Genomic DNA, 15474 nt, shown 5'->3' with positions numbered 1-15474 from the left:
AAATGTGCGTGCCTGTGTGAATTCACCAATGCAAACTTCAACAGTGACTTGAGTTTTACAATTAAAACGCTGATTATTAAAATAGTTTTGACCTTATGAGGTGATGAGATTTCAGAGAGTGATAGTTGTTGTGCCAATCGTGTGGAAATGAAATCATGGCTACTACCATCATCTAACAAAATGGTGACACTTTCACCCTTAACAGTGACTTGCACTTTAAACAAAGTGTGAGGAGATATAGGAGTACCTGAGGATGGGTTTTCATCATTATCATAATCACGATCATATCCCTCACCGTTGTTATCTTCCACTTCGATTCATTGTTGTCGGGTGTAGCATCTTCGATGAGGTTAAGACCCGGTTAAGAGTAGCTCCGTTGGGCGGTTGTTGTTGAAGGGTTTTTGACTTGAATTTCTATTGACTCCATTGGAATGGCCATTGGATTGACCATTGCCCTTAGCATGACCTTTTGGAACTTATCTGCATAGTGACCATATTGAAAGCATTTAAAACACTTCATCTTTTTGTTACCATTAGAATTTGAAGGAGAACGTTGGTTGAAAGAATTTTGGTTGCCTCGTTGCTGGGTGTTGTCGTTGTTGTTGCTCGTATGAGGTTGAGGAGTTGTAGGAGAATTATCGGATCTACGTCTTTTGAAAAAAGTACGGCTTTGGTGTTTGTTTCTGTCAAAGTTAGTAGAGAAAGGAGGTCTCTTGTTGTGGTTAGTGTTAGCAGGTTGATCTGTGTGAGAGGAATGTCCACCTTTCTTCTTTTCAGCATTGAGAGCCAAATTAATAGCCTTTTACAAGAATCTGGTTCGAACATATCTACCTCAGCACTAATTTGTAGTGCCAAGCCTGATATGTACTTTTGCTTCAATTTCCTACGACTAACATGTTCAATAGCTTGCAATTGAATTAAACAATTCCAAAAACGTTCAGTGTAACCCTGTACATCTTCATTTCTACCCTGTCGAATTAAATCCCATTGACGTCATGATTTAGCTTTGTACTATGTGGGCAAAAATTGAGGTAAAAACACGTTTTTCAATGCATGTCAGGTGTGTGGTCTTCTTCCATGTTGTTTGGTGGCGTTCCACCACAATGCAGCACTGCTAGTGAGATGATTTGATGCACATTTTACCATTTGACGCTCGGGAAAGTCTTCATCATGAAAATAGTCATCTAGTTGACTAACCCATGCTAGAACGGTGCTAGCATCCTTAATGCCATCAAAATCCTTGAAAGTGAAGGCTTTTCTGCTAATTTTGTTTTTCTTGGGTGTCGGTGCAGATTCGGTGTGTGTAGAATGCAATAATTTATCTTCAAGTACTTGCCTTCGCATGCGTTCATATGTGAGTGATTGTTGCAGATTTTGAAGTTGTTCCGCAATCATGGGTGCCTGAGGAAGGTGCGCCATGATTGCGTGGTTTTTATTTTATATTTTATATTTTTTCCTTTAAAAATAAATAAATAAATATTTAAATGGTAACGCTTAAAAAGGCTATTTGGTGATATTCACAGATGCCATATGCGGAATAAAGAGTAAAATAAATAACAGAAATGTAATGTACTTAGCTAAGAAATAGCGGTGGCGTCCAGTCCGGAATGGCGATGCGCTAGGAAATTGCCAGAGAAGTGGACGGTCCAACTGTGCATCAGTGAGCCGGTTGAATTTTGTAGCGTCCGGTCTCCCTTACCCCAAAATGATAATACACTGACAATTTTACGGTATGGTCACTGCTTGATCCGTGCCCTCTGTCGTGGCGGATAGTCACTAATGATGCGCGGCCTTTGATCGCCGCCTGTTTTGATCTTTGGATGAGTTTCATCTATCCAACAAAAATATCCATCATGGATCAAGATCAATAATGTGTCTTCAGTCGATTGCTTTGTCTATTGAACGGCCGACTAGTAGTAAGGTAGGAGTGTCCTCTTGAAGTAATAAGGATGTTGAATTTAAAAACAAAGGGCTTGAAGATCTGCATTGTGGCCAAGGCAACAATTGATATGCTTTGGAGTTTTTTTTTATATTTTGTTTTTTCTAAAGGGGGAAAAAATTTGACTTCAGGGCTTCACTGGGCGGCCGGCCAAAGGATGCCAACCAATACTTTAAGCCACACTTTTTACAAAAGTGTGTACTCTTTATTGCATGGTGGTGTGCAGGCAAAACTGCCGACAATGCGAGCAGGTAATGGACTCCTAGCCCCGTGCATTCTCACTTTCAGCCCGTGAGGAGGAACCGACTAATGATCAGCGGTCCTAGGAGACCATTTTGACAACATCTGCAAGCTTTTTCGTGTAGGTCGCTATCATGGCTTGGCGGCCCTTCCCACGGCAGTTTTTGAGTCAAAGATACGACTAGGCAGCCCTTCCCACTGCAGGTGTGAGTCGGAGATGACAGAATTTCACTAAGTCCTTGAACATGGTAGTATCCAATGTGGGTTTGATGCTTGATTGCGTATTCCTTCCTTCCTTCTCTACCTTCACGCCTTCTAATGCTAAATTTCCCGTCTCAACTTCCTCTCAACGCCTTCTAAAACTTCTCGACGTCAAGCCCGAATCACCATCTTTATTCAAATTGCTCTGTTTCTTCTTCTACCTGTGTTCTTTCTCGCTTCCACAATCCACAACTTTTAGGTATGAACTTGGAATTTAAAATTCGACATACCGTATCTTGATCATCATGAATCCGAATTGGAAACTAGTTGCCGATTAGTTACCAATTTACCACCAATCAACAACCAAGTAGAATTCCTTCTACAAATTCGATCAATTAAATTTTTGAATTGCCATGAGTCCCCGAATCTTTGAATTGCAAATTGGGGTTTGTCGATTCGAGGAATTCCTTCCTGAAAGGTAAATCTGATGCCGATTAAATCAAACCTTGTTGCTCTGATAACACTGGTGGGTGAAGAGGGGGAGATCGACCGCTTAAACTATTAAACAAAAGCTCCCAAGCATCACCATCAACCTATCCACCTCTTCTTCCAATTTCCAAGCACAAACACTCACACCTAGACTATGACACACACACACACACACACAACATAGAATTGACATAAACAAGCTTGTAAGAGTGTGTAAGAGAGTTGTAAGGTATGGAGACTTGATTAGAGAGTACACATCAAAATAACCATAGCATAAGAGAGTAGAGAAGAGAATCTGCAAGAGAAAGGCCTAAATCTAGCCCCAAACTCCACGCCACCTCTCTTGTGGAGTTGGTATTTAATATATTATTTTTGAGTTTAAGGTGCCAAAAATTGAGGCCCCTCTTTTACAACCACTTCATTTTTGTAAATGAGTGAAGCTCATTAGTTCTTGCATGACCCATAAGGGGAGTTCCCACTACAACTATTTACAGAGCCATAGTGGCTTATTGAAATGATATTCTAAAATATTGTGTAAATATAAAATGGCCAAGAGTAATTGCCATCGCCTCTTCATCAACTCCCCGCATTCCACTCTACAAAATCATCATCAACTCAATTAGTAAAATAAATAGACAGCACATAATTAACCATTACGCCAGCTATCCCAATTGCAGCTAACCACTACAACAGGAGGGTGCCTAGTCTTGTAACAACATGCCACACACAGCAGCCAACTAGGTTAGAGATAAAGAAAGGAGCTATCGTGGTGGGAACATGGCAGACGTAGAGTGGGAGTAGGTAACGCAAGAAAAGAGCAATCAGGCGGCGACGGACTCATCCTACAAACAACAACGCGAAGCTCGTACCAGAAAAACTCCCACGCACTATGGCTAAGGAGGCAAGGCAGCGTGGAAGGACAAATATGTAAGATTGATTGAATTACAACGTCGATCGGTGATTATAAATATGGTAGTTGATATTTGTTATTGGTATTTCTAACGTAGAAAAATATCACTCTTACTCGACCAACCAAAGAGATGGTCAAGTATTGAGAGCGACACATAGAATTTGATCCTTGGCGATGGTTTTTCAAGAACAACCACATCTCTTGCGAGCAATTCAATGTGGCGATTGGATCACTACAAGCGGTAAGTTTAAACAAGTAGTTTTATATCAATTGTTTTGAGCTATTGATAATTGTTTAATTTGGTTTGGGTTTATGTAGAGTCAAGGTGATCAAACATACGTGCTTCTTGACAACAACAAGATAGAGGAGGATTAAATAGAAAATTATTTGTCCAAAATTTTGTAAAGTCCCAATGTAGCACAATGTATATACATCTATTTACATTTTATTGTAACTTTTTTAAATATCAGATCTTTTGCATATTAAATTGTCAAGGTAAAGTAAATTCAATTTCAATTATTTGGTTTTTTTGTATACTCTTCCAAAAAACAATTGATGTTTCATTCTTTTAAGAAAGTAAAAAATAAAGGTGCTCATTTGGGCCACCTAATTCAAATGAGCACCTTTATTGTTGAATGGTCGTTTAGCGACAAAAAGCGTATAGCAGCGAAAATAGACACGGCAATATTAGCGGGTATATTACTGTAGACATTACCGTGCTTATTGCTTCCAAACCACTATCAGTACATTTTGAGCCGCGGTTATTGCCGCATCTGTAATTTTTTCTCTCTCCATGTTTCTTTGTTTTTTCACGGCAATACTAGCGGTTATAGACTACTCCTCTTATAGTGCAGTAGGAATTTCACTTTTAACAACTGAGACCACCATTCTGGAACACACTATCACCACCACAGGTGCATGATTAGCAAGCTTTAGATGCAAGCCCGATTCCAGCTTCCGCTTCACCTTCTTGCTTTTCACTTTGGCCAAATACACCATATCCTCATAGTTATCTACACGAAGCTCCACCTTTTGTCTAATCCTCAGGTGGAGGCAATCAAGAAACCTTGACCACTTGAGGTATTGATTTCCGCTAAACCCCATAGAAACCTCTAAATTCCAACAACCTTCAAATTGCTCTACAAAAATTGAAAAAAATTGACTCGCATCTTGAAGCAAATTCCTTTAGCTTTGCACCCGCTCATGTACATCTGCATCATTAATAGGCTAATCTGTAACATTTTCAAAAACCCCCATAGGCTATACATTTGCCTCATTGGAATTTACATTTGAACTTCCACCACTGAGAAGAGGCAACAAAGTGTCTAAATGTTCATTGAGCTGGCCTTACTATCTCTAGTACATGACAGCAAGGGCTGAATAAAATTTTCCACAAACACAACATCCCGTGAGACCAAGGTATTATTTGTTTGTGGATGATACAACCTGTAACCTTTGCTTTTAGCACTACAACTGACAAAAATACATTTGACAATCTTATCATCCAATTTTCTACGTTTCTTCCTCCAGGGTTTGCTCTACATATCTATAACTATGATCTTTGACGCTAATTTTAGTAGTGACCTCTTTGTATCTCAAAGTAGATATAGTCATAGCCCTAGTCTTGTACCATTTTGAGCTGATGCATGAATGGTCTGCCCAATATGATATCAAAGTTGCTTCTCTTATCAAAATTCATTATGGCAAAGGTGTGGTCATTCTCAATGCCACACGAGAATACGATAATTTGTTCTAACATTCCTATCAATCTCTCCATATATCAGTAATTGCCGTTTCATTCGAGTTTTCCTAAGAGCAATATTTTCCCATTTTTTCCATATCCCCTTGGTTGCAATGGAAATTCCTGCCCCACTATCTAATATCGTAATTGTCTTTACTCCTTTAAACTCCACAGGTAATAATCACCCACCTTATTTCCTGGTATTGGTTTTGCTTGTGGTTCTGTAGGCAAAGTTTCACCAAGTTTTCATATGCAAGTTGGTCGTGTGAAGGGATTTTCAACCCCATCTTTTCCAGGTCTTTGCCCATTTGGCCCCATAGATGCGGTCTATTTTTTAGCAACTCTGAGAGGGAAAGTGTGCATTGTATTGGAGAAGACATCAATTTGTGCAAGCTCTTGGTATCCATCATTTTTGGTGTGAATTTTTACTGAGAAGGTATCACTCTAAACTCAGATTTTGTTTTGAGTTCTCTAATGAAAGATGGAAAAGTCTATAGAGAGTGTGGTTTTTTCTTTCAAATACTACACACCCGACATCCCCATAAAGAGATTGTATCTCCCCTGGAAAAAAATTGTGATCCATGTTTATCTCAAGAATAGGTGCTAACTGTAAAGTCAATTTGATGGCATTTCTAACACTATCATATACTTTTACATGAATGTAGGATAGCATGTGTGTGTTTATGATTTAATCTTTTGTTTATAGGTTCAAAAATTCTAAAGCAAGGTTTTTTACTTTATTTTGTTTTGTATAAGTCTTATCCTTAATGTTACTCAAGATATTGTAAAATAGGAAAGGGTTTCTTTTCTCTTTTTTCACAAGTTTTATTTTGTAAAGTGTATGTTCATACTTTATGGCTTCCTACTATTGTAAAATGGAAGAGGTATTGTCTGCGTTGTGAAGTGTATGTTCATGCTTTATGACTTCATGCTATTGTAAAATAGGAAAGGGATTTTCTCTCTTTTCCACAAGTTCTTTTTTGCAAAGTGTATGTCCATGCTTTATGCCTTTATAAATATGCATTAGTACAGTAGGAAAAGGCAGTAATCTTTTTTTTTCCCATATCAATTAGACTAAAAAAAAACTTATTTCCCTTCACCATCCTTTTTATTTAATACATAGGGATATGTCCTCTCTACACCTCCTACAAAAATAAAAGCACTATCCTCTTACATCTCTCTTTGTCTCTCTCTCTCTCTCTCTCTCTTCCTTAAGTGGCTTATTTGTATTTAAAAGTAAACTAAGTTCTAATATACTCTTAAAAAAATGAAATATTTAAAAATTAATTTTAGAAGTAATTCATTGCAAACATGTGTAGGAAACCATACTTCCCTCTCACGCAAGTGGCTTACAAGAGCTTAAAGAGCCAAGCGACAATTCCAGTGTGCAATGTTTGGGTGGTAATGAGCATTCAAGTGTGAGGGATGATTTTTCTCAACAAAAGATTTGCAGCATAGAGTCAAAAACTTTTGTAAGTAATATGAGTATGGAAATTACTTTACTTCTTTCCCCATCTCTCTCTCTCTCTCTCCATTTACATAAATGTTATGAGCTATTTGTTAAATTGTGGTTTTGATTCATAGCAAAAATCAATCAATACCAAGAAGAAGACAAAAAAATTCACAAGCCTATCTTCGATGATGGTAATTATTGGCACCTTGAGTTGACCTAATTTTATTTTGTTTAGATATGCTTACAGGAGATGTATGCCTTGCACTTAACAAGAACTTTTTATCTTAGAGCACCTCTAGCGAGGAGCTTATTAAAAAGAGAAAGAAGGTACCACCTCCAAGTGAAAGGAAGGTGCGTTTGTGCAATAAACTTATATTTCAAGGTTATACATGATAAGTCAATATTCTCTATCTTGTGTAGGCACTATGTGACCTCTCCAATCAAATTCTACCTTCCATGTGTAATGAAAATCATCCAGCCAGTGAGTGTGAACCTAATGGTTGAATATGTTAAGATGTTTTCACTTAGCTAACGCTACCCTTTGATTAATGGCTCCTCTTGTGTAGATGCCTAAGGCAACTAGGTCATGTAGAATTATTAAAAAGCCAGCAAGGTTCAATGAGAGCTATGAAGAAGAGGTGAGATTGACAAAATGTGAATTTCAATGTACGGTCAATCAATTATTGAAAACTAGTGTATTGCTCAAATCACTAACTATTGTGTTATGGGATGTTTAAGGTTACGGTGGAGCTCTTGAGCATTGATCGCATGGAGAAAATTGCAATGGTTGTACTTGGCCTAAATGATGTAGATGAGATGTATGGATCACTTTGGCCAACCATAAGGTCTCTAAAGATTACACACAAAGCACATTTCAAACATTGTACTAGCAAATCAAATCAAGAACATCATTTGAGATGTTATGTAGAGTGGATTACTGCCACTAAAGCTTTTTGAAGGTTTTACTTGATTTCAATCACTTCAAGAATGAAGCGTTCATAAGTTCTCTTCTTTTATTGTCTCTTAAATATTTTGAAATAATTTTAAGGAAAGGGAAATGGTGTTTAAAGCGTTGTTTCAATGTGATCATGTGATTTTTTTCTAGAATTTAGCATTTATGAGACCAACTTGTTTATAAATTAGAAGTATAATCTTCCATATGCGTGTCATGTAGATTAGTAAAAGAAACACATCACTTGTATTTAACTAAATAAAGATAAGGAAATGACATGTAGATGCATGAGGGTATGAGATTGTAAAGGGGATGAGGTATGGATATTGTCTAGTGGTCACTAAATAAACTCTAGCTGTGTTTGCTCTTTATTGTACAATTTTGGGGTAATATTCTTTAATAACATTAGGAAAACTAGATTTCCACATGTCACAAAGAAACCTATGAGGGAAAGTCTTGATTTCCTTATGGAAAATATTCCTAGAAGTGTTTTACATAATGGAAAACATTCCAACATGGAAATGAAAACGCCATTCTTTTCTCATAATGGAAATCAGAATACCCCTATGCAATTCCACTTGAAACTAGAAATATCAACAGGAGGAATTGGTCATGAAGTTATTGTGAATGAATTCTCATGGCATGCGATGACCTTCTACATGCAGGAGAGAGAGATTAATAACTAGTCAATGGAGATAAAGAGAGAGAGATGGTTAGCACTAACTCAGTGGCTGTAGTTGATCTTTTATATGTAAACCGAGAGGGAGAAAACTAGAGGTTGGTATGCACCAACGATTGGCATAGGGCGAGAGAGAGAAAACGCGAGTTCACTGGTTCAGAGAGAAATAGTTGTGTACTGAGAGAGATTGCGAGAGAGGGGGTGTTTGATTGACTAAAAGATTGAGATAGAGAGAGTGGAAGTAAGATTTAAGGGTATGCATCTACGATCAAAGTCACACCAGCTCAAGGAGTGGATGCCAGGTGGTTGAGAATCTATGGTCCAGGCCGGTGCATGTGTGTGTGTGGTGGAGGTTTGTTATTTTCAAACTAAGAGTGTACAGGCTGTGGAGAATACTATGGCATGTAATAAGAGCCTAAAAAGGCTGGAGGAACTGAATTAGTGCTCAGTACTTCATGGCGGGATGCCTCCCAAAAAAAGTTGCATGTTGTCTCCCTTACTTGCATGATGAACTGCATCCCAAAAAAGATTGCAACCGTTGGCGGAGAGCGGGCCACATGTGTGTGCAACAACAGTGTCCTATTGCTGCGTCGGATGCCTAAAGCCACAAGCTACTGTGTGAAAAATAATAACAAAAGAAAAATCGTTGTGTATTTGCCTGCTCAGGATAGTAGATTCTCTTTGAACGCCTGAGCTTGTGTCCCCTTGAGCAAGAGATCCGAAGTTCAAGGCTTGAGAGAAGAAGAAAAAGTCTACTTTAGATTTCTTGAGATGATTCGTACACTGATTAAGAATACTCTTATCGATTCACGCTATTTTGTCAGAGATGAATCTCATCCCAACTTGTCAAAATAAAATAAAATCTTATTTTCTTATTACCTTTTATGTTATGTACTCCATCAATGTGCATATTATGCAAGAATATTGTTATGCAATTATTTCTTATACTACACACTCCCTAAATATCCCGTGAAGCATGATACAAGATCAAGTATCTTGAGATGATCACTCTGCCATGCTTGCTAATCAAAAGTTCGTCTTTATGTGTTCATTCTACTTGTAATTGAAGGTTCCACTTTTTTTCACACAAAATAAGTATGCATGCATTTCTATATCACGGAACAAAGAATCAAAATAACTTATCTCTATTCATTCAAGATCTTTTCCTCTCAATATCCATGCTTCCTTAGTAAGAGTCGTGATTCTAAGATCGTTTCCAGATCTCTGATATCACTACAAACAGGAGCGCGGAAGGCCCTGCAAATACCAACAATAACGTACTACAAGCTATAAAATAGACTAATCAACATACCTAGAAATCCCATAAGCGCATAATCATATGATACATGAACAGAGAGAGACAGCGAGCGAGATAGAGCGAGAGGGCACGTGCAGGCACACCTCCTAGAGCTGAGTGCTACGCCTTCACGGCGATAGAGAAGAGAGAAGAGGAGAGAAGAAGACACAAGCACTAGGTGAAATCTCCCCCCGTGCAAGAGTGAGCATTTTCCTCTTGCATGTACTTATTTATAGATTAGTGAATGCTCAAATGAATACATATTGATCGACCGGGCAATAATTGGCCATGGCTCATAAAGAGCACTTAAATGATAAAGTATATCATCCTTTCGGATAACCCTTAGAATTTTTCCACATTTCAGATGCACTAAACAATAAAATATCGATTCCATTATAGTAATACTGATGGTAATAGGCACGGTAATAAGAGAGGTAATAGGGACTCCTTACCTACAGAGCCTCGCACCAACGGCCCCTTCTTATCGTCCTACTCCCCTTCCATCATAGAGTCCTAATCCCCTTCCATAGCAAGGTCCCACTCCCATCGCATCACAGGGCCCTATGCCACTCCATTACACTCTTGCTTTGCCAGAACACTGTCAACAAACTTCCTCTAGCAGCACACTCTCAAGAAGAGCGCACTAGGAAAGCGCCGGGCCTCTGACTGTGAGGATTCATAGCAAAATCAAGCAAGGCATAGACGATTTGAAGCCAAAAACACACTTAAAAAGAACAAAACTCCAGCCATGAAAGATCCACTTTGAAAAAGAACCTATACTAACTCAAAACTCTTGTGTGTGTGAAGATTAGGTGTAGCCTCGCTCCCAATTGCACAAATGCAGTGCTCATTCGACCTGTTAAAAATCCTAAATTTACTCTTTGATTCTTCGTCGTGACCATTTCATGGAAGCTTGAGTACTTCATTGGAGAATCCCAAGTAGTTATTTGAGGAGGGGAAACCCTAATTGGAGGCCTCACAGCCTCAACCATGTAGTGGAAGCAACACGGGACTGCACTAGCACCCTGTAAAGGAATGTTTGTATCTCCTTGATCATGTTCCCAAATGAGCTCATTCTTGGCTCTAAAGTTTCCCACACAGCTTGAGCAATAACTCCAGCGTCATTGATGTGGCATTTGTAGCTATTTTGAGCATTTTTAAGGCTATTTTTGACCATTTTAAGCCATTTTTAGTCCAAACGAGCTGGGAAAAATCCCTAAAATTGTGGAAAATACCATTGGTCTCAAATTTCATGTTGAACATCATTTTCCCACTTGGTAAGAACTTTGGACACGTCTTTCACGCCAGCGTACGAAACCTGCTATTTTTGACCGAGATTGCCCGCATTGAACTTTCTAGGCAAAATGAGTGTGCCACTTCGAAACACTTGACATTTGTACATTCCTAAAGCAAATAAGGCATATATTTTTGTGAAAAAGAATTCCATGGTGCCACGTGTAGGGCCTCGCCCCCCCGGCAAGGTATGTACACGACTGCAACCGTAACATTCATTTTCGCATATATCACACTATGTACATTGTAGCATTTGGTCCCACACATCATAAACATTAAGACTGAGGTAGATACTTTAATTTCACATTATGAATGTGCCATGGCACGACATCCACCCCCTCTAAACCTGCACATCCTCCGGCATGTGCCACATATATCTTTTGCAGGTTCAATCTTCATTTAAGTCAACATAAATGTCGATTTCATCATCGCTTGCAACAAAATCTCACGCATCATCCTGTTATTCTTCATCCACATCCATACCATTTTCATCAAAGCCTTCATTTTGACCTTCTTGTGAATCAAAGTGATCTGTATCACCTCTTCTTTTGAATAACTTGATTCTTTTCCTTGCAATGGGAATCTTCATTTTTGTCCCATCTAATTAAAATACAAGGTAGAAGTTGCATTCCCATGTACATGTTGAACCACATAAGGACCAAACCATCTCTTTGAAAGCTTTCTTATTGTTGAATGTTGGTTTTCAAGACTAATGTCATACATTAACACCCAATCACCTTCCTCAATAGCTTTAGGTCTGAGCCTATGCCTCTTGTCGAATCTCTCCTTATTCTTTAACCTTGCATCTTTTAATCATGCTACTACAATCTGAATATCTTGGGGCCTTCTCTCTAACAGTTGTATGCGCAAAGCAAGAAGGTCTTCCCTACTCATTCCATCCTCCTAAGGTAATACATTCCATGTGGGAATTGCATCCTCAATTGGCATTATAGGTTTCTGACCATACATCAACTCAAAAGGCATATAACTAGTAACTCAGCTATGAGCTGTACAATCAGCCCATAAAGCATAAGTCAATAACCTAGGCCACTCTCCCATTTTACCTTTGCAGGCCTTAGCAAAATCTTTAATGATAGGAGGATGCTTACACTCCGATTTTCCATTTCCCTCAGGATTATATGCAGTAGTGAGAGCAAGTTTAATGCCCAATCTAGAGAAAAACTCCCTTGCTTTGTCAGCATCCAACTCACCCCTATCTGCTGTTATTTTCCCAACATAGCCATAATGGCTAATTACATCATCCAAGAGGAAATTACATATCCCTTCTGTGCCTTTTGTTCTTAGAGCACGACCTTCAGCTTGGCTGGTTAAGTCTTCTCGTGCAACTTTCACTATGTATTTCATTTGCCATAAGCCCAATGGCATTGTTATCAGATCTACTACCCACTTGTAATGCATGGCCAATGGGTAAGTAGGGTGCAACCCATCACGATGACATACATTTGAATACATTTGACAGGTTTCACAGGACTCCACAAAGTGAGATACATCTTTATACATACCTTTCCACCAATACCTCTCTTTCATTTTAGTGAACGTGGCCCATACACCTCTATGTCCAGCATAAAGACTCTCACAAAAGTTTTTCATAAGCTCATTTTGAGCGTCCTTATCATTCACGACTCTCATTCGCATTCCATTTCTTTGTTTTGGACGCTTCCATAAGTACCCATCTTTCAAAAAGTATCCATAGGCCTTTCTCCGTATTCTTTTGGTCAGTCCAGCCTTCTTGCCTTGTCAAAGTGCTCAGATAGTGTCCAATGAGCAACTAGTCACCTTGATATAGGTCCTCTGTAAATGACTCAAGTACATTTGACAGGCAAACATGATCACCCTTGGCATGAGAGATACTATAGAACTGTGTGCCTACATCATCGCCCTCGACAACCATGTCTTCTTCTTTTTCATACCTTGCTCTTGAAAGCATATCTGCAATTGGATTATCTTTCCTTGCAATATGCTTAAATTCTGGGTTCAAGGACTTTATGTAGGCAATCCATCTCAACATAGCAATGTCAGGAGTTGAGCAACTTGTGATCATTCCAAGAAGGGGTAGATAATCAGTCTCCACTATTACATTTTCTCCTATCAAGTACTCTTTGTCACATTTCAAAGCTGTGAGACTACTCCCCATAACTCTCTTTTTACCTGTGGATAGTTGCATTGACGAGCACTTACGACTTTTGCTCCAAACCTCACCACATATCGCCTGCCATCATTATCATCTTGCCCAATCACCCATCCAATTATTGTGGGGATAGTATCCACTGTCACATTTACATATCTTCCACATTCATAGTTTGATTTTCTCAAAGTTGGAGACATAAGCAACAACTTCTTTAATTTCCTCATGGCATGGGTATGCATTTCTTCCCATTGAAACTTTTTGTTTTTTCTCAAAAGCTGATACAAAGGCTCTGCTACATGTGCATAATGCGGAATCCAGATAACATAAAACACGCATGCACCCAAGAACCTTCAAACCTCAGTGACATTTATACATTACTCTTTCATTCTCTGGATTACATCAATCTTTGCAGGACAAGGCCTTCTACCATATGGCCCGCACATATGCCCCACAATAAGAACTTCATTCACACCAAACACTGACTTTTGGCCAGACAAGGTAAGGTTCACCTCTTCCAACCTTGACAAGATATTATCACAATCATTGATATGGTTTGCCACATACTTTCGGCACCCCCTCGAGTCTAGAGCCACATCTTTATCACTTACATCACATCCTTTGATTGGCACATCATCAAGGAAAGGCATTGTAGTTTGCGGTATGAAGTCACTCTGCCATGCTTGCTAATCAAAAGTTCATCTTTATGTGTTCATTCTACTTGTAATTGAAGGTTCCACTTTTTTTCACACAAAATAAGTATGCATGCATTTCTATATCATGGAACAAAGAATCAAAATAACTTAGCTCTATTCATTCAAGCTCTTTTCCTCTCAATATCCATGCTTCCTTAGTAACAGTCGTGATTCTAAGATCGTTTCTAGAGCTTTGATACCACTAAAAACGAGAGCGCGGAAGGCCCTGCAAATACCAACAATAACATACTACAAGCTATAAAATAGACTAATCAACATACCTAGAAATCCCATAAGCGCATAATCATATGATACATGAACAGAGAGAAACAGCGAGCGAGATAGAGCGAGAGGGCACGTGCATGCACACATCCTAGAGCTGAGTGCTACGCCTTCACGGCGATAGATAAGAGAGAAGAGGAGAGAAGAAGACACAAGCACTAGGTGCAGTCTCCCCCCGTGCAAGAGTGAGCATTTCCCTCTTGCATGTACTTATTTATAGATTAGTGAATGCTCAAATAAATACATATTGATCGATCGGGCAATAATTGGCCATGGCTCATAAAGAGCACTTAAATGATAAAATATATCATCCTTTCGGATAACCCTTAGCATTTTTCCACCTGTCACATGCACTAAACAATAAAATATCAATTCCATTATAGTAATACTGATGGTAATAGGGACTCCTTACCTACAGAGCCTCGGACCAATGGCACCTCAGTCAACGGCCCCTTCTTATCATCCTACTCCCCATCCATCATAGAGTCCTACTCCCCTTCCATAGCAGGGTCCCACTCCCATCGCATCACACGGTCCTACTCCACTCCATTCCACTCTTGCTTTGCCAGAACACCGTCGATGAACTTCCTCTAGCAGCACGCGTTGACGCTCTTCTACACTCGGAGGAGTGGAGTTCCCTACAAAATACCCGAAATAGCATACTACAAACCATAAAACAGACTAATCGGCATACCTGGCACAATCACGTGGTCGCATGATCGCAAGATACACAAACGAAGAGAGATAGAGAGCGGGAGAGAGAGAAAGGAAGCCTGCGGGCGCACCTCCTAGAGCGGAGTGCTACACCGGCACGGTGAGAGAGAAGAGGGAAGAGGAGAGAAGAACAACGCAAGCACTGGGTGCAATCTCCCCCCGTACAAGAGTGACCATTTCCCTCTTGCACGTATTTTTTATATAGATTTCTTAAATGGTCAAATTGGTTACAAACTAGCCGGCCGGTCATAAATGGCCAAAGCTCATGAAAGAGCACTTGAATAATCAAATATACATAAAATATAATATCCTTCTGCATAATCCATTATCTGCTAATGCTTTTGCCACCTGTCAGCTGCAATAAATGGATAAATATCAATTCCATAACATAACTCTCCATTGGAAAGCAACTGTCCTTAGTTGCGAAGATAAAAATCTGCAAA

Source organism: Adiantum capillus-veneris, chromosome 7, assembly GCF_014529385.1.
Source record: "Adiantum capillus-veneris isolate H3 chromosome 7, ASM1452938v2, whole genome shotgun sequence".
NCBI classification, from domain to species: domain Eukaryota; kingdom Viridiplantae; phylum Streptophyta; class Polypodiopsida; order Polypodiales; family Pteridaceae; genus Adiantum; species Adiantum capillus-veneris.
The sequence above is the reverse complement of the archived record's forward strand: the minus strand, read 5'-3'. Positions refer to the sequence as shown.